Raw genomic sequence first — 19,842 nt, 5'->3', positions numbered from 1 at the left:
TAACAGAATCCTACTGGGCTTGGGACCAGCACTAAGAGTGCACTAGCTTGTACAACCCTAATGGCTGTGGTTGGTTCCCTGACCGGGGATCGAACCCGGGCCACAGCGGTGAGAGCACTGCATCCTAACCACTAGACCACCAGGGAAGACGGGATTTAGAAATTTTTATTGTTGCTTGATTGTGAGTGTGAGGCGTGCACCACGCTCATAACCTCCTCGGTTTTCATGGTAATTCTATTTACTTTTGTTTTCACAGCACCATCACTAATTTTCTTGGGAGACATTTTTGAAGATTTCTAGTGAAATAAAAATTTAAAACAAAAAAAAGTTACGTTTTTGCTGCACTGAACAAGAGCGACCGAGTGATACGTCATCAACTGATGTGACCCTCCGCCAAAAATGGGGAACCGGCAGCGTGGGTTAGCTCGTGCCTTTGAAAATTTTGCGAGCAAGGTCGCTCGTATCTCCGTTTGCTCGTACTATAGGTTGCACGTACAACAGGATTTTACTGTATGTATATATATATATATATATATATATATATATATATATATATATATATATATATATATATATATACACTCACCGGCCGTTTTATTAGGTACACCTCCTGTCCAACTGCTCGTTAACGCAAATTTCTATTTAGCCAATCTTCTAATCAGCCAGTCACATGGCAGCCACTCAATGCATTTAGGCATGTAGATATGGTCAAGACGATCTGCTGCAGTACAAACCTAGCATCAGAATGGGGAAGAAAGGTGATTTAAGTGACTTTGAATGTGGCATGGTTGTTGGTGCCAGACGGGCTGGTCTGAGTATTTCAGAAACTGCTGATCTACTGGGATTTTTACGCACAACCATCTCTAGGGTTTACAGAGAATGGTTCGAAAAAGAGAAAATATCCAGTGAGTGGCAGAGGAGAATGGCCAGACTGGTTCGAGCTGATAGAAAGGCAATAGTAACTTAAATAATCGTTACAACTGAGGTATGCAGAAGAGCATCTCTGAACGCACAACACGTCGAACCTTGAGGCGGATGGGCTACAGCAGCAGAAGACCACACCGGGTGCCACTCCTGACAGCTAAGAACAGGAAACTGAGGCTACAATTCGCACAGGCTCACCAAAATTGGACAATAGAAGATTGGGTTGCCTGGTCTGATGAGTCTCGATTTCTGCTGCGACATTCGGATAGTAGGGTCAGAATTTGGCGTCAAAAACATGAAAGCATGGATCCATCCTGCCTTGTATCAACGGTTCAGGCTGGTGGTGGTAGTGGTGTAATGGTGTGGGGGATATTTTCTTGACACACTTTGGGCCCATTAGTACCAATTGAGCATTGTGTCAACGCCACAGCCTACCTGAGTATTGTTGCTGACCATGTCCATCCCTTTATGACCACAGTGTACCCATCTTCTGATGGCTACTTCCAGCAGAATAACGCACCATGTCATAAAGCGCAAATCATCTCAGACTGGTTTCTTGAACATTACAATGAGTTCACTGTACTTAAATGGCCTCCACAGCCACCAGATCTCAATCCAATAGAGCACCTTTGGGATGTGGTGGAACGGGAGATTCGTGTGTGTATATATATATATATATATATATATATATATATATATATATATATATATATATATATATATATATATTAAATAGTCCACAATAAGTCCTACATCCTGTGTGAGATTTCCGCAAGATGCCCTTCATGCCTACATGATCACACTTGCACATACGAGCACATTTATTTCAAAAACTTTCCTTTATTGAAATATATGTTGCATTATTTTGAATCTATATTAGAATCTGTCTAAGTTACTGTTTTGTATAATTTTAACAATCATTTTAACAGCACTTTTATCTATACAGTAGAGCCCTGGCACCATCTGTGTACTGGTAGAAAATTTAGTCTACTTAAACTTGTAGGGCCTGGCACTTTTTCCTCGGTCCAGATGAAAACAAATTCAAGACATCCTCTTTCTTTAAATCATGCGTGACATACACAGTTTACAAGAAGGCCAATGTTTCTTCATTGTAATTCGTTTTCCAGATTTTCCCATTATGTCCAAAACACAATGCAGATTTATGCATTATAGGAATTTTGTCAGAAACGGTTGATTACTATTTATTTTGGCAGCACATCAGAGGTGAAAGGTAGTGGGTTTCTATGTATGTAATTCTGTACAGCCACACCGGATTTTCATGTTGTGTCACTGATCAACACCACGTGCTTCTGGAAGCTTCATAACAACACATTATTAGTTCCATCATGTGTAAAATGAAGGCTTTAGGATACAATAATATCCATTGTTCTAATGTGCACTCTATCCATCTGGTTGGTTTATTATTTGATGGATGTGTCTTCCAGGGCAGCCATGTGGCGCTGTGAGTAGTGTCGTCGCCTACGATCGATCCTGATCTCAAGTTACTGCCTGTTTAAAGTTTTGCATGTTCTCCCCAAGTCTGTGTGGGTTTCCTCCTTATTGTCTTGTTACCTTCCACCTTCTAAAACAATCTGGTAGGTGGATTTTGTAAGATAAATAGGTAGATGTTTAAATGGGTGTGTAAATGGGTGTGGATTGAATGTAGGATGTATGGGGCAAATCACACGTTAAACTATTACTGTTTTGTGATGTTGATCTAGTTCGAAATTAAAAAAAGCTATGCTTTAATATGAATTTATCTAAATTATCTCTATTGTCACTTGCACAAACCGCTAACTTTAATTAAAGATCTATAAAAACATAATCTTAAAATTAGGCAAAGATTCAAGCCAGTAAGGACGTTTCTTTCCCTAAACCCTAACCACACAATAAAAAAAATACGGGCTGTAGTTCCATTGCTGTTATAGGAGCAGTGGGCAATTAAGGTCAAATGAAATTTAAGTCCTACAGTCTGCAGTGACTTTTGCAGTTTGATATGCATTTTTTCAAATATATTTCTAGGGACCACAAAAGTGTACACTTTTGACAGGCAAGAATTTATTTGTACATGACTCAGGTTTCTACCTCCTAGTGGGTTTTTGACAGGGATGTGTTCGAAGGTGTTTGCTCTCATAATTGATCCTCTACTGAGTCCCTGATGTATTTGCGACGTGCATTCCAAACAATGGTTGATTCATCTATCACCATGTCTGTCCACACTGTCGGTTTGGTGGGTAGACAGTGGGGGGAGAACAAATACCTCACAGTGAAGCTCTTAACTCACAGTCATGAAAAACATTAAGTTACTGTTGCTGTGTGTAGAGCGGTTATAGGCTAACATATACACCAGCTGATCTAACATGCTTAAGGTGAAGTTGTCAAAGGCAGCAAAACAGACAGGTTAAAGGATCACTTGAGTATATTCTCTCCCTTATAGTCTGAACGATGGTGAGGCCCACAGGATGAGTCACTTTAGCCAAAGTATCACAGTCGCTTTAATTGTAAAATCTAGTAAATTGTATATAATAATCAACAATCAATACTAGAATATTTTAATGCCTTTCTGTTTAAGGAAAGACAATCCACTGATTTCTTGTTTCTCTTCTCTGTTTACATATGCTCATATGTAATAATTCCTGTAAATTAAAGTACCAAAGGCTGATATGAGGAGCTCAGCTATCCACTTCAAAGCTAGAAAATGATGGGAGACAGCCCCTTCCCCATCCCAAAAAAGCCCATAGGGCCCATCTTATTGGCTGACATATACAACTTTCAACACCATTCCATCAGTCGCAACTTGGCTCGACCATACCTGCTGAGACAGGTTTCTCTTTGTCTCTTTAGCTTATGCACTGGACCCTCCACCACACCCTCATATCCCACAGACCACATCCATCCCACAAACCTTACTTTTTATAGGACCCAGCCCTAACTATTCTCAACATTAACAGCCTATAACCTTTAAACCACCTCTGTGTCATAGCAGTGTAAAAAAAAATAGCCTCTTATTACAGAGCATTTTTTCAAAAAGGAATATTATGCAAAGCTCTTTACTCCAAAACCATGACTGGAAATAATCAGGAGGATTGAAGGAAAGTGGTATACGTCAGCCTATCATAGGTAGTGGAAATTTAAGTGCATCTACGTGATATTGTGACCCACATCAGAATTTATAGTCTGCAGCATTTGATGGTTGGTTTTCTGCTTGTACAAAATGGAGAACTCACCCTTTTTTTTAAACTGGTGGTCGTAACATCTTTCTCACGATGTTGGAATGTTACATCACTGGATTTCCCCACAGTGGGAGTTGATAATCCAGAGAGCTCTGGTCACAGTACTTTTCCTGTGGTTGGGGACATAACTGACTAATGCTGAGAGGTCCTTCTAAATTAAAGATTTGTCTGTTCATAGGCCATGATGGCTGCTTTACTGAACACTGACTCAGATACACTATATACACTGGGTGCGTTTGCTAAAAAATATACTTGGAATCCGACTTGATTTCTTCCACCTACTCTGCACTCCCCACTTGACAGTTCTCCAAGAAATTTAATGCAAATTATAGGAAATTTACACAAATGTTTTGGCAGTGGAAACTTCAGAGTCGGCCTACTTCAAATCTTTTAAAAAAAGTGTTTGTTGTTTTATCTCCCCTTGAGTGCATGAATTTAACCAGATTGGAAGCAATTGGAGACAGAAATTGAGAAGGGCCTCAGAGAAGAACTCCTAAACATGGAGGCGTAAGCCATTTTTCCACTCAGCCTACTCTTAGGAGGCCTCCAGTCTCTAGTAGCTCCCGAGAAGCCAACCTGTTGCATACAGCAGCAAGTGCAATTATGGACATGATTCTCCATAAATCTCACTTTCTTTGGCATTATATAGTAACTAAAAAGCTTTTCAATGAATACATTACTTTCTTTATGTTTAGTAGCATGTCAGATGGAACTACTTTGCTATTGTCATGTGGCCAGGCAGGAGGTGCTTGTGCCAGTGGGACTGGAAGGCTTTCATCCACTTTGCAACAAATGAACAGTCTGTACTGTTTCTGGAACACAAACATAGTTTTTTGTGCCACTTTTTTCCCAAACTGACCTTTGTCTTTAAAAAGTAGCCCAACAACCATTTTGGTTAAATTTTTCATTTTATGGCTGCATTTAAAGTATCAGTGTAGAGGGTTTTATTTTCTCAGACCATTTATTATGATAATTTATGATTGATTCTACATGTATGTTCCACCTTCAGGTACGGAAAAACTGTGGTGTCATTTTTGTCTGGATTTGCACTCAGTATACCAGAATTCTGCAGGAGATGTTATTTGGAATTATTATAGGAGCTTATAAAATTTGGTTTTGGGGGGGGATGTAATTCTGTCAGTGGGATTGATATGTAGTTGGATGGAGTTGAGTCATGGTTCGTATTTATGTTGGATGAGTATTTTGAAAAACTGTCAATGTTCTTTCATGGTCATTTTCTAGAAAAACATGGTTTGAGGCAGTCATACTTTCCTGTAGATAAGGTCTAGGAGATCGGGCTTAGCATTTTTTCCAATAGCTACAATAAGTAGCTACAGTCAGAATGCATTTTTTTTATGCATACAGTGTGCCATTTAAGTTTTCCTTTAGCGTTACTACAAGTTTCCGGTGTGGTTTTTAATTATACTTGTAAGCATCATTCCAAAGATTACACCGAAGTTATTTCGAGGTAGAAACAAGTAGCAGTTTATGCTCAGGAAAAAAAGATAAGTATGTTGCCTAGAGGCTGTGTTCTGGTTTAACTGGCTAGTTTTCAAAAACACCAGATGCTGGCATGTTGCTGAAGCATGTGGCTAAAAACATGTCAAGATTTGTGTTGTGTTTGTGCATCAACCAAAATTTGCATGCTTTCCCAGCCACAAAGACATCAATCATGTTGATGGTTGCTTGGCGCTGATATGGTATACTGGCAGCTTGGTAATGCGCCGTCTCATCCTTCATTTTATTCTGAAGTGTTTTATAGGAGCCAGAAAAAGCTGATTAATTAGATAAAAGCACAAGTGATTTTCTAATTTATTTTTGTTGTGATGCATTTCATAATATTTTGAAATGCTCACCCCTTTTTTCTTAAATTTGTGCTGTTTGTTTACCTGCAAATATCCTAAATAAAACACTAAAGGACAGATTTTAGGCATGACCCAATGCAGATTGTTGATATAATAACTTGTTTATAAGAAGGTATTGGTATTCTTGTGTATGTATTTATTGGCATGAACTGGAAAGCTCACATATTTACTTTACAATGAAGCAAGTCACTAATAACTCATAGGTCAGAGGCCTTGAAGAATGTCATGGCTGGAGCACACTCACAATCACAGGCCAGGCTAATTATGTGGGCATGTGTGGATCAATATTTGCATCAGGGTACTTTGCTAAAAAATAATAAAATCAATAAAAAATACAAACAAAAAAAAAATTAATGTGTTTCTGAGAGTATAGAAGGATTTTTATTGAAGCCCTAGGCTGAGCTGCTCTAAGCATTAAGGAGGTGATTGTGATTTATAAGGGATATAAGGGATAAATTCAAAACATTCAGCGTTTTTCGATGCACAAAAACATTAAACTCATACTTGATCCCTGGCCCTTCTGGACAGTAATTTAACCTGCATTGCCAGTGCTTGTATTTGTACAAATAAGTATTTTAATTCACAGTGAAAATAGCCAGGCACGATTAGTGTGTATGTGCTCATCTCTTACAGGTCTATTTTGTGGAACCACATATGTGCATAAAAAATATGTGCATATGATCCACCATGTGCAGTTATCTGCATTAGTGTAAAATTCTTTTTTTTTTTTCTTGCATGGGACTTCTTGAGCCAGAAGCATGCTTCATCTCCAATTTCCTGAGGTTTAAATCTCTTATATTAAGATGATGTGATTTACAGGCACTAACACAATGGTTGAGATATACATCCAGGAACAAAGCCCAAAAGGAAACATCCATTTAGCCAGTTATGTAAAGAACAGTTTTAGGTATTGATTTAAAAAATAAAAAATAAATAAAGCATTGTCTATTTGCATTAGTCGTTTAAAGGCCCCTTTCCTCTGTCTGCTTCTTGACAGTTCTGGTAGACATTGACTTTAACAGTTTAATTTAACTTCACTCATATAGTTTGTTCTGTTGTGAATGTAAATGTGTTCATTATACAGATATACATCTACACAGCGTACACAGGTCCTGTTAAAGCTTCCTGCTGTGTTTTACAGGGACCAAACAGAGGCTAAATTATGACTGACAATTAGATAATATCTAAGTCAAGTGGTGATTGTCACTTTTATTGCCTGTTTGTGTGCGTTTCCTTTTTAGTATACATGTACAAATGCGTTTCATTATGTCTGTAAGAACTGAAGCCCTTATTATCCTACCATTTCAGCTTCAAGGTGGAGCACACTAGAGCACAGACAGTCCGTGTTCTTGTGGCCTGGACCATAAAGCCAAATTGCCTCCACGAGCTCAGCGCTTCTTAATCCTGGCAGGAGCTGACAAGCAGGAGCAAGACTGCTGTAGCAGCCAGCAAGGCCTGGACATGCAATATTTTCCACTCTTTATAACTGTATATCTGATTCCTACTTTCCCCTCCTGCTCAGTATTGAACAACACGAAGTCATGACATTATGTATGTTTTGGCAGCAGGCTAATGCAGAGTGAGCAGCGAGAGTCTAACCAAATGAAAGCGCAGCAAAGCGAATGAAAGTAACAAAAGAGTGCAACCACACCAACCTCATGCTTTTGTTAGGTAGCCAGAAAAGTGTCTCGATTCGCCAAGAAGCCGTTCCTCATTCGATTACATGTTCCATGCATTCATGCCAAGACTTATGGAAGAAGGGCTTCCGAGCCGAGCTGATGTGTCTCACACCTCTGGGAGAAATCACCACAGCATGCGTATGTTTGTACGTATCTTGGGCTGTAGAAAGTTTAAGGCAAACGGTGACAGCAGATGTACGTGTGCGCATGTTATTGCACTAATAATGTTCGGATTGTGTGTCCGTGGGATGAATCTGTGCTGAAGTATAATTTGTGTGTTCAGTATATCAGTGTGTATTTATATTTATGGACAGTCCAGAATGAGTTCCACTGCCAGAGAAACACTGTTTATTTTGAAATGTGTTGAAAAGTTTTTTTGTTTGAAAATCATGTTCTCATCTGAGTATTAGTTGCAGGTGTTTATATAATTTGTGTACAATTGTGGTCCAATCAGCACCAATTCTTATATACTTTGATGTGATCATTTTTTCTGTCAGTGGAAAAACATCTGCTGGCATTTGATTTACTGTTTGCACTGTGTACACTGGAAAACATTGGGATCAGTCTGCCCCGATTACAACTGATAACTTGATAGCATTCTGGATCATGTGCATCTTTCAGGTGATAGGCAGAGTATGATATGTGCATGCAAGACGTGTGTTTATATATGTACGAGTTCGCATGATAATTGATTTAATTTAAATTTTAGCATAATCAATAAGTTCTAAAGGTTTTAATGCTGCAAATTGTACAATATATATGAATGTAAAAACTCATAGTGGACAAGCCATTTATGCACACAGATGAACCAAAAAAAAAAAAAAAACGCTATACCAACTCAACATTAAAAAAAAAGATCCTATAGTTGAGCTCCTGGTTTTATTATTCCTTATAGAGGATGAATGAAAATGCTGAATTTTGTAGTCTGTGATTTGGAAAAGAAGTCTGTATTTCATAGTCACTTAAGCACATGCCCTGAGGATTGGGACATGAACGTGTTATGAGATTTATTTGTTTTTATCAGAGTTCCCAGAGTAATAGCCTGGGGTTTTATTCCACTATTTTATTATTCTACTATCCTATTCCACTATCACTTTTACGACTGGTTTAACCGTGTTCATTTACATAAAATAGAATGCAAGCTTTCACTAATTCATGGAATTAAAATAATGTGAAATTCACTGTCTAATTGAAGTTATTATGAACTGGATTTTCTCTACATTTGGCTTTAAAGACATTGGAGCAAAATGTGTTTCTGCAGGATCATGGTGCAACACAGTATGAATGGCTGCATAAAGTTCAAACACACTGCAGTGAGAGAATAAATAACACAGGATAATAAATACACAAGACATTGGCTGTAAACAATTGGTGGTGTAGCATAAATATGCTTAGTGTTCCATATGTGCTCCAAATGTGTTCTGTATCGGTGTGTTTGTGAAAGCCTTGTTATATTTTGTAACTTTACCATTCGTCTCATTTCCAGTTTCTGTGTCATGGTCTGGGATTGCCAGAAGGAAGAATCACGCAGGTAGGACAGTTTTTCTCTCAGCTCTGTCCATTTTGTGGTTGAGGCTCTTAAATCTGTCTACACTGTGGCCTTATTCCGAAACAACTGTGTTGCATGTTTTTATGACTTGGATAAAAACTGGTGTGAATCCGACACTGATTTTTAAGTTTGTTTTTAATTACAGGCTTCTACACACACACACACACACACACACACTGCATCGCCAATTCCATTAAGTCTCTCTTTTTTTTCCGCCTAACCCAGTCATTTTCTCCAACTCCCACAATCAGCCCCTTCTTTCTCTCCTGGGATAAAGCTGAATGTTTATATGTGAATGTAACTTGGTCATTTCTGACAAGCTCAGAAAGCATAGAGCAACATTTGTGAGAATTTTGAGCAGTTCCGAGTTTGAGAAAAACATAAGCTAGGTATATAAGAGGAGACTGGCTGTGTCATAATACAAATTTCTTAAGCCTTGTAAGAGCTGATGGGTTGTGCAGAGCTCTTGTTTACCAACTTGATAGGCCAATTTGTCCCAGAACCATCACGAAGCCAGGAAATGCCGTCAGCCTCAGTAAAACTTGTGTGCCCGTTAGATGTGCAATCATGCTGTGGTTTGTAGAAAGCTCATGAGACTAGTCAAGCCAAATCATTTTGTATTTTAAGCCAATTAAGTCCTGGGCTGTTGTGCTGAAACTCATTGCGAAGACTACAGTGGGAGATGTAAAATGTGTGTAATGTTGGCCACTATGGTTCAGGGTTATGAAAGGGGATCAGCTCATCAATTTCTACAATTTCACTGGCCTGTTAAAGGAACCAATAGAAGTTTAGCTATGCTTCAGCTTGGCTGGAGGACCTGCTATGATCTCAGAGGTAATTGGCCGTTTGCACAGTAACGAAACTCATTTGTAGGTATATTGGATATACTGACAGCAGCAAAAGAACAGACAGAATGAGGAGAGGCAGGTAGGGATGGATTGAAAAAAAATACCATACCAAGTAAGTATTAGACATCGAGTATACAAATTAAGGAAGGCAAAGGTAGGCAGACAGCATGAAAGGCTTTTTTTAGGCTCTTCCATAAATCATGGTCATAGCAGACAGGTGGATCAAACACAAATACAGACACAGTAATCATAGGCAAATTCATAATCAGAATAAAAAAGTCAGGGCATAAAAATCCTAAAAGACTAGCAGAGCATGGGAAAAGACTACTCACAGTGGAAACACGTGAAATAATTCATAAAGCCTCCAGACAAACAAAGGAGTATATGTAGACAGAGTAATGAGCCCATTAACTAGGAGCAGGTGCAGGTGATCATGAGAGGGTGGAGTCAGGGTGGGACTGAGGCAGGAATGTTCCACACAGTGAGGGTTTCGTGATAGAGTGCGAAAACGTCACATATCCTGCTTGGTCAAATAAGATGAGGTTTTGGCCTTAGAAGGAGCCGAGGACTGAGGAGAGTCTGCATCTGATCTGTATTTGGCCAGCTTCAGCAAGGTTGATTTGGAGCACCGGTGTGTGTGGAAGTAGAATAGATTGAGTGAAAAGTAAACTATGTGCCACTGTACTGATCCACCTGCACTTTGACTGAAATCCAAAGGCCTACCACGTCCCCTTTAATGGAACACTTTGGATTTATTTCATCTTCATATTAAATCCTCCTTTTTGCCCTTGATCTTGTTAAACTCAGTATATTTATTAAAAGAAATAAGCAAATTTAACAATTGTTTGTTTTCCTGTTTTTTAGATCTGTAGAGAGATTTATGATGTGCTCTTTTTTTTTTTTAGTAGCTCACAAAACCTTTACAGTTTATCTATTTAGTAGTATGTCCATTTATGGCAAATGTTGCAGGGCTTAGACACTGCACCCAATTCTTTATTAAAAGAACAAGTTATGTTGTTATTGCTTAATCGTAAATCAGTGGTGTGGAGGTAGCTGTGGGTGGATATTGAGTTTCCATCCACTTGGGGGATGTGTGTGGTATCCACAACTCTGCTCTGATTTCTGATATTCTTTACCCTTGTGCTGTTGTTGACATTCTGTGCAGCCGCCCTTCAGACTAGTGGCGTTACAGTCTGATCTGGTTCACTTCATAGAACAGAAAATGGTTTGTACCTTCTTCTTTCCAAAATTACAAATTTAAATTTTTAGCTGAATCTTTATCAATTAAGACTCGCTTTGGAGCTAAGAATGAACGACTAAGTCTCCTTCTGAATTTCATTTTAATTTTGGCAAGCAGCATTCAGCAGTAGCTTTTCTATGAAAAGCACTTGAGTGCACAGGAAAGCTAGAAAAACACCCACAGGCCTGGCGGTGCAGTAGCAGGGCTGTTAAAAGCATTTAGGCCTTAAAGCTCTATTGTTTATGTATCTAGGATAAAGCAGAGACTCTCTAACTGTCGACCACTGAGATGGATGCTGTTGATTTTTATCTCGTATTTTCAAGTGCTGCTTCCCCCCCCAAAAATGAATTTAGAGTTTTTGCCAAGTCTACAAAAGTCAGTTTTATTGTAGTGTGTTTGTTGTTATTCTGACTGAGAAACAGCTGAAATCAAAAGTGCTGACAGGCATTTTATAGAAACCTCACATCTATATTCTACAACCAAACCTTTTTTTAAACAGACTTTCAGATTAAACTGAATTGAACTTTCTGGCATAAAAATAACCATCTCCTGGCAAGGCTAATAAAGGGAAACACATAGTCTGTAAATTGTTTAAATCTTGTTAAAGTCTGCCAATGCACATTTGGGATATGTGACATATATTGTGAATTCAAAACTTCAAACTTAAAGATTAAAATACACAAGAGAATATTATATTTAAATTATTACATCTTATTGACTGAATTATGTATTCTACAAAAATCGCATAAGCAATTGTTGACTACCACAACAGCTGCAGTATCTGTGTCTGTGTCCCCCATTAACTCTCGGTCTTCCCTTTTCATGTTTTTTTCCCCCAGGCCTAATGTTTCTGCTCCTTCCATCAGAACTGTGGGCCAGACACTATTTATCCTCAAATTCCAGGAGGTGGATAAACTCAAATTCATCAGTAGCTGAGATCACAGTCTTATAATCCTGGCTATACATGTCTGTGGAACTAAGGGTGGACAGATCAGTAGTTCAGTTGATTTAACTGCCAGAAGACTACAGTATTTACCTATCAAAAGTCTTATATCCTTATTTGTTTTCTTTCATCTGCATTAATTGATTTAACTGGCACACATTAGCTAGTACATTTTAGACTACTCTAGTAAGGTTTTAGGGCAAACAAGACATAAGTATGCGCAGCACATTGGAGCATTTACTTCCTGGTGGTCTAGCTGTTTATCATTTGTAGGAAATGCAGAGTGTGGTATGCTTTGCATATCAGTGGTAGTTCAGTGGTTATGACTTTGGACTTATGTTCAGATAGCTGAGAGTTGAAATCTCACCCTGGATGTTTTACTTTCTGGTGGGCTAGCTAATTAATTATTATTTGTAGTAAATGCTGAGTGTGGTGCCACTGCCAAGCTGCTGCTGCTGGGCCCTTGAGAAAAGCCTTCAACTGTTCAATTGTTTATATGAGAAAATAGTCAGTTGCTCACTCTGAATTAGGGCATCTGCCAAATGCATAAATGTAAATGAAATGTAAATATTAATGGCATAAAGATAAAGAGAGTTTAGACTATTTTGTTCAGTGCAACTATAAATTCACTGAATATTTAAGTACCCACACAACACAACATCCAGGCAGATGAGCCATGCACAGAGCTGTTGCTCACAAGGGCAGTTTTCTCAGAACCCAGAAGGGAGTATGCATGAGGACACACAGGGTTTCAGAAAGCATTAATAAACTGTACATGTGTTGCATGTGCAAGTTCAAGAGCTCACACGGGGCCCCGGTTCTCGTGTCGCATGGGGTTATTGACAGATTGGGAAGGTGTGATGGTGTTAATATGCACTAATGAGCCATGACTTTGTTATAGGTTACAACTCAAAACATCCACCCTGCACAGAATAACAGCCGAGCCCTCAGCGGGAAAAAAAAAGTGTTTTGACATCCATCTTGGTAATGATCCAGCAGTGTTGAATGTTCAATTGAAAGTTCATCAGTGTGGGGGTGCTCTTGGCCATGCGTTATGTATTTTCATGTTACATGACATAAGCCTACATTGTGTGCAGCAAAGCCATGAGAAGTGCCACAACATATGGTCATGGTGAAAAAAGTTCTCTCATCTCTCCAACCGTGATGTGTGTTTTTGTCTTAGTGTCTGCCAAGAATGCTACCCAGACTTTATATAATATGTATAGTAAGTGCTAATTATAATGCATGAAATGTAGGCAAATGAAATGAAATGATGCAACCTCAACAATGGAGGATCCACATGTTTGGATGATGCTGATGTGCATGTGTGTAGGCTTTTTTCCATACATACAGATTTCCTATATCAAGAAGAGGTCAGGAAGGCAGTGGTGTGATTTCTGACCCTTGCATGGCCGTGGCTTCTTTGGCCCCGATCTAAATGTAGTGCGCCATCTGTGTGCTTGCTGACTGATATACTGTGTGTGTAAAAGTAGCGACAGTTTGAGTAAGTAAGACTACACGCCAACAGCAGTAAAAGCCACCATATATCTGGCAGGATTGCTGTTTTCTCCCTCTCGTTTCTCATTCTCTCCTCTCTCTCTGTCTCTTTCTCTTTGAGTGGTCCAGATGACAGCTGGAGCTGTTGAAGGCCTGTAGCCATTTATAGTAAACGGACCACATGAGGTGAGGAGCGCTCATAGTATTAGATTTAATTGCGCTGATATGATGAGCAGGAATGTGGAGGAAAGATTAGCATTTAAATCACAAAAGCACAATGAGCTCCAATCATGCACCTCTTTGAAACAATTGGTAAAAGCATATGCATATGCAAATATACTCTGAAAGTGATACTGAGATAGAAAATCCTGAGGAAATTAATACAGCCAGGTCCAAAATTATATATATAATAATAACAGAGTAACCAAAAGTAATTGCACAGATTAACATAATCATAAATAAAGCTAATTTTTAATACTTAAAAAAGTCAAAGACTGGATCCCATGAAGTCTGTAACCCATAGACATCTCCAGATGCTGTATTTTTTGGTGTTGCTCTGCCAGGTCTTTACTGCATCTGTTTCAGTTCTTGCTTGTTCTTGGGACATTTTACCTTCAATTTTGCCTTCAGCAAGTAAAATACATGCTCAATTGGATCCAGGTCAGGTGATTAACTTGGCCATTGCAGAACATTCCACTACTTTACCTTAAAAAGTCTTGCTTCAAAGTATGTTTTGACTTATTGTCTGTCTTTATTTTTTTATTTTTTAAGCACTTGGCCGAATCTGGGCAGATCATTTAACTCTATTTACTTCAGAATTTATTATCAGTAAACACAAGGGAACCAGTTCAATTGGCAGTGCATGTTATTGCTATTAGAGGAGTTGGTATACTTTATTTTTCTTTCCTTCCTCATACTCGTCTCCTATTATTTTTGGTACTAGTTAATCTTATCTGTCCATGGGGTGTTGTTTAAGAACTTTACAGTTTCTTTTATAACATGTTTTTGGAAAACTGGCTTTCCTGTTTTTGAGGCTTACCGAAAAGACATGCTGAGGAACACCAAAACCATTGGTAAAATGTTTTAGATGTTCCAGAACGCAGAATGTCTTATTAAGCATGTACCAAATAGTTAATTTGACCACACATAATGATTTTGCTATCTCTCTGATGGATTTGTTTTGATTTTTCAGCTTAATGATGGTTTGCTTCACTGTCAGTGACAGCTCTTTGGAATTAATTTTGAGAGGTAACAGCAACAGATTCTGAACTCAAATGTCTTGTACTTTAAATCAACCAAAGACCTTTTATATACTTACTTGTGAGTGAAATCATAAAGGGAAAACACCTCGCAATGAAACAACCGAGCCGCCGATTGTTCCAATTACATAAAAAGGGGAAGACCACATATAAAAAGAAAATTGCTGTAATTTCTACATTGTACACATGATTTGGATGTTAATACTGTTATATTATTTATTGTGGCAGCTTTTTTTTCAATGTGCAAACATTTATGGACACGACCATAATTTATCAGGTTAAGAATGAATAATAATTGTATACAGTCATGTGTATACTGTGTTGTTATGACTGAGCTTTTGTAGAAATCCACAAGGAAAGATATTTTGAGCTCCTTTATTTAATGCAGTGTGCTTTTAATGTGCACAGCACTTCTGCATTTCACAGTATGGGCAATATAAAAATTTGTGTGATTAAAACAAACAACAAAAAAAATGTTAAAAATGTAGTAGCAGCTGCAGTTTATGTGAACGTTTATGTGATAAAGCTCATGGGTCCTCGAGCAGTAAATATGGAACACCTCAAACATTCGTTTAAACACATAATGCAAAGCTGTAGTAATGAATGGAAGACTAGTGCAGTGTGACTGTACGGATGATTGTTATGGAACAGTTAGTCCATGGCATGTGGAGAGTGAGTATGGCTGAATGGAATTATAGCTGAGGGAAAATTGGCAATAATAATGTGGTAAAACATTGAATAATCAGGCTGGGATTCAGGAAATAAAACATGGAAGGTCTTTGATGCTTTTTAAAAGTGTCGTATTCAGAAGTCTGAAACGAATGATTTAATGTGTTAGTGGGCATAGCTGAAATGTATTAATATGTCCGAAGTGTTATAGGAAAAAGAGGAAAAACATGGAGAATATAATCTTTTTAATGTCTATATGCTTTACTTTATACTGTATCAGGTAAACTCCTTTCAGATCCTTATGCCTTTAAAGACATCCCTGGCGCACAGTAAATGTCATGATGCTTGACCCATTAAGAAATGCCATTTACACAGCAGCCATTCAGAACTGCGTCCAAGCACAACCAGTGACACCAGAGGAGGCGAATGAGAGGAAAGAGTCCAGTCTGTAAAGAACACCCTTAAAAACAGCAGTCACACACCATTTCTTCTTGGGGAATGAGAACGAGACAGGAGCATGGAAGTAAAGCAGATGAGAAGGAAAAAATGGAGTGTTTTTACTCAGAGATCGGCACAGTAAAATGAAGGCTGGCTTGTCTCACAGAGATCCTGCTGTGCTTCCACAGTGCTGGGGGTAAATGGAGCATTCCTCCATCTTTTCCACTCTCAAGGGTTTTTAGAACCTCAAGCCTAAAGGCTAAAGCCAGCCAAGCAGATGATTGCATAATTACATTTTTGAGTGCCGTTATGGAATGATGCCATAGGGAAGAACTGTTATTGGCATTACAGAAGGAGGGGATATCATAGCAAAAGTCATAGGATTGTGTTATTACAGTACAATGAGCTGTTTTTGCATTTGAGGTTGTGTTTTATAGTTTTACACACATGCAGTAGCTAAAGTTTTATATTTACTGTGTAATACTGCTGTATTCTGGTGGAACTCAGGTCTGGAAAATATTCATTCCAATATTTGGATTTTAAAGCTATAATAAGAATACTGGTGAAACCTCTGTACCAACTTTTATAACACGACTCAGATTACAAAAGTGCCCTCGTTAATATATTTTTTTCATTCATTAACTGTTAATAGCTACATGGATAACATCCATGGTTTCGTGTTTTACTCTGTAAGACTTTTACAGAGTTGAGAAGACTGTTATGAACCCAAAAATTTATTTTAGAATCAGAAATGATATTCTGGCATAATTGTTTTGGAGATTGATATATCAAAAAGAGATGTTAGTTTCATTGTTAGACTATCTAATACTTTCTAATTGTATTGTAGGATAATACACATTGTATAATAACCACGTTGACTGATGAATTGACGTGCTCTTTCCCTCATCCTACAAATTAAAACTTTCGTCTCATTCCAAGTTGGACATCAGTTTTTATTGAACCCACCTACTGCATGAATCAGTGACCATTTCAGCTTCTTTTTTCTCATCAGTAGAGCTTGAACAAATAAGAAATGAATTAGCTTAGTTTAAACTGGGTTATTGATTCAGCTGCAGTTTAGGTTTTTTTTGCCACTGTAAGGGGCCTGTTCTAAGCTGTTATCTATTCATCTTGCACCATCTCTATGTCTCTCTCACTCTCTCTTCCTCGTATGCTTTTCCATGATAGACATCCTAATTTTGTCCCTTGCAGCCAAAAATCAGCACACTGAAACAGACCTCCACCCAGGGAATGTGACAGACTCATATTCATAGGAAAGGGCTAAAATGTCAAAACACAAAAACAATATTATTATTTTTTCCGCTGGTTGTAAAGCAGAGTGAGGGAAAATATCCTGGGTAATTTGCAGGGATAATATCTGCTGCAGAAACTGGGGTCAGGATGACGGCTAAGGTCCGTTTACCTCTTGATCCTCTGCATTTAATGATCTTTTTCCTCTCGGTGTGCTATACGGTTCTGTTTAAGGATATGATTTTGTTAGTAAAACCCTAATGGCTGCAAACCAAAGAAAGGGATATGCTTTACTTTGCCCTTGAGACAGTCACTTAATGCACTTGTACGCTTGTACACTACCTCAGTGCGGAAAGCGAGACTGCATGGTGTTTGAACTGTGTAATAAAGTCTGCATGTTAAATTTAATAATGAACCGTGCCAACAATTTTGGCCCTTTCATAGCCGTAGGTCAGCATTTTGATTTAGAGATAGCCCTTTTTTAACACACTGAGATCATGGATTGGAATGTAGAGGGCTAAAATGACATTCTTTTCTACACATGTTGCTTCATGTTATAAGTCTAAGAATTTTTTTTCTCAGCAATGCTGTAGCAGTGTTGCAGATTAGGGAAAAAAGACATTTGCATGAATCATATAAAATCATATAAGTATTAAAGTTATGCCTTGAGGCTGTTTTTTTTCTTCTTCTTTTCTTTCATTCATACATTTATATAACATGATGTTTTATAACTATTTTAATTTTGGGTTCTCGTTTTTTTCCTCTTTTCCAAAACCATGCCAATAAAGTTGATTGCCTATTCTAAAATGCCCATAGGTGTAAGTAAGTGTGTGTGTGTGTGTGTGTGTGTGTGTGTGTGTGTGTGTGTGTGTGTGTGTGTGTGAGAGAGAGAGAGAGAGAGAGAGAGAGAATTGTTCCCTGTGGTAAATGTGTAAAATAATTATTAAATCACAATGTAGAATCGGGGTTAGAGAAATGCTATATGTGTAGAGGGTAAGTCGACTTTGCCAGTGAACTGTATTTTAATCACATATTTGTGTTCAAATATCTGCCCAGGCTGCCTGTGTAAAATACGATAAGACACTTAACTGGACACACAGGTGCATTAAAAGTACATGCTGTTATTACATTAGTACCTCTGCTTTCAGTGCAGAACGTAATCCAACCACAACATCCTCACTCATTTAAATTCATGCAAGCTTCATGCTCTACTCACATTATTGCATTTTCCAAACTTTTATTTTATTCTATTTTATACTCACTGGACACTTGTTACTAATGTTACTGATTCCTGCAATTATGCATTTCTTGGCAGGTGCGTAATGTAAATGTTCATGCAGTAACAGGTCAAGAGTTTTAGTTAATGCCCACAGAATGGGAAAAAAGTCATATTCAACACTTTCTTATGTGTTCTGAAATGCTTTTCTGTTTACAGAATTTGTAGAGTCCTCTCAGCTCAAACTTTTGACCCAACTTTTCACCAAGGCTTATCCCCCTTGCTAATGAAATGTTCTGCTAGTACTGCTTATGACATTTTTAAAATACTTAAATCAATCCATCTGGCACCAACCTCTTCAACCATCTCTCAGGCAAAGTGACTGAGATCACATGTGTGCTGTAAACATTGACAGAAACTCTTGACCGGTAACTTAATGAATCTGCTGCTCTATTCATTACACTGTTGCCTTGGATGCATTGATCACTCGTGAATGTACAAAAGCACAGATGTTCCAAGTGATAGGGATGGTGAATAAGATCAGTTAATCAGTAGGAAATGTAAAATAGAGGATGTAAATAAAGAGTTTATGTTTTGTTTTCTGCTTCTTCTATTTTCCACTAACATCTCGTTTACATGTTAGGATTAAGAATTAATGGGAGAACACTGGTACTGTTATGTTAGTGATTTTGTTCTTATATGTCCCATGAAAAGCAAACTTTTCTAAGTAGGCCATTTGCAGCTTGGTCTTGGAGGATTTCAGTTCTGTTTTGTCAACATTTTACCATGCCAACCCTTAAATCTGAAAGGGATTAATACATTCTGCAATGCATTTTTAATCGTTATTATCATATTCTTTCCATTAGTCAAACAGCATTAATCTTTGAAAACTGCTTTTTATTATGCAATCCATTTGGCAGATGACTTTAATTGCATAAGCAGCCTAAGCAGGTGTGACTGATGTGTTATTCTCTTCTATGCTTCTTATTTCAGTGTGTTTATTACCCTTAGAGACTAATCTGAAGGAGACGCAAGAGGGCAAATCATGACTGATGATCTGGGGCAACTGGGAGATTTGTTGCTGTGAGCATGGGTTAAGGAAGAAAAGAAAAACAGGACTGTTTCCATATGAGTTTTTCCATTAATCCTAAACTACAGCTATTGGGAGACACTGGCTATCCCTGAACATGTGTTCACTATTAGTCCTAATTCAGTGTGTGAAAGAGCTCAC

The 19,842-nt window shown here is 38.1% G+C and overlaps 1 protein-coding gene and 1 non-coding gene across 9 annotated transcripts in view; one reads left to right on the top strand and one right to left on the bottom strand.

The window, feature by feature from the left end:
- The window catches only part of LOC124392311, a 197,958-nt gene that overhangs the window by 42,151 nt on the left and 135,965 nt on the right, over positions 1–19,842 (top strand). For all 8 annotated transcript variants that reach the window (XR_006927144.1, XR_006927142.1, XR_006927143.1 and 5 more), the window contains one exon: positions 9,188–9,232. The gene's annotated coding sequence lies outside the window, so the exon portion shown is untranslated. The remainder of the gene's footprint in view (positions 1–9,187; positions 9,233–19,842) is intronic.
- On the bottom strand, positions 75–146 carry trnae-cuc. Its single transcript has one exon. It is a non-coding gene; the product is annotated as a tRNA-Glu (tRNA).

Source organism: Silurus meridionalis, chromosome 10 (genome assembly GCF_014805685.1).
Source record: "Silurus meridionalis isolate SWU-2019-XX chromosome 10, ASM1480568v1, whole genome shotgun sequence".
Lineage (NCBI taxonomy): Eukaryota > Metazoa > Chordata > Actinopteri > Siluriformes > Siluridae > Silurus > Silurus meridionalis.
The sequence above is the reverse complement of the archived record's forward strand: the minus strand, read 5'-3'. Positions and strand labels throughout refer to the sequence as shown.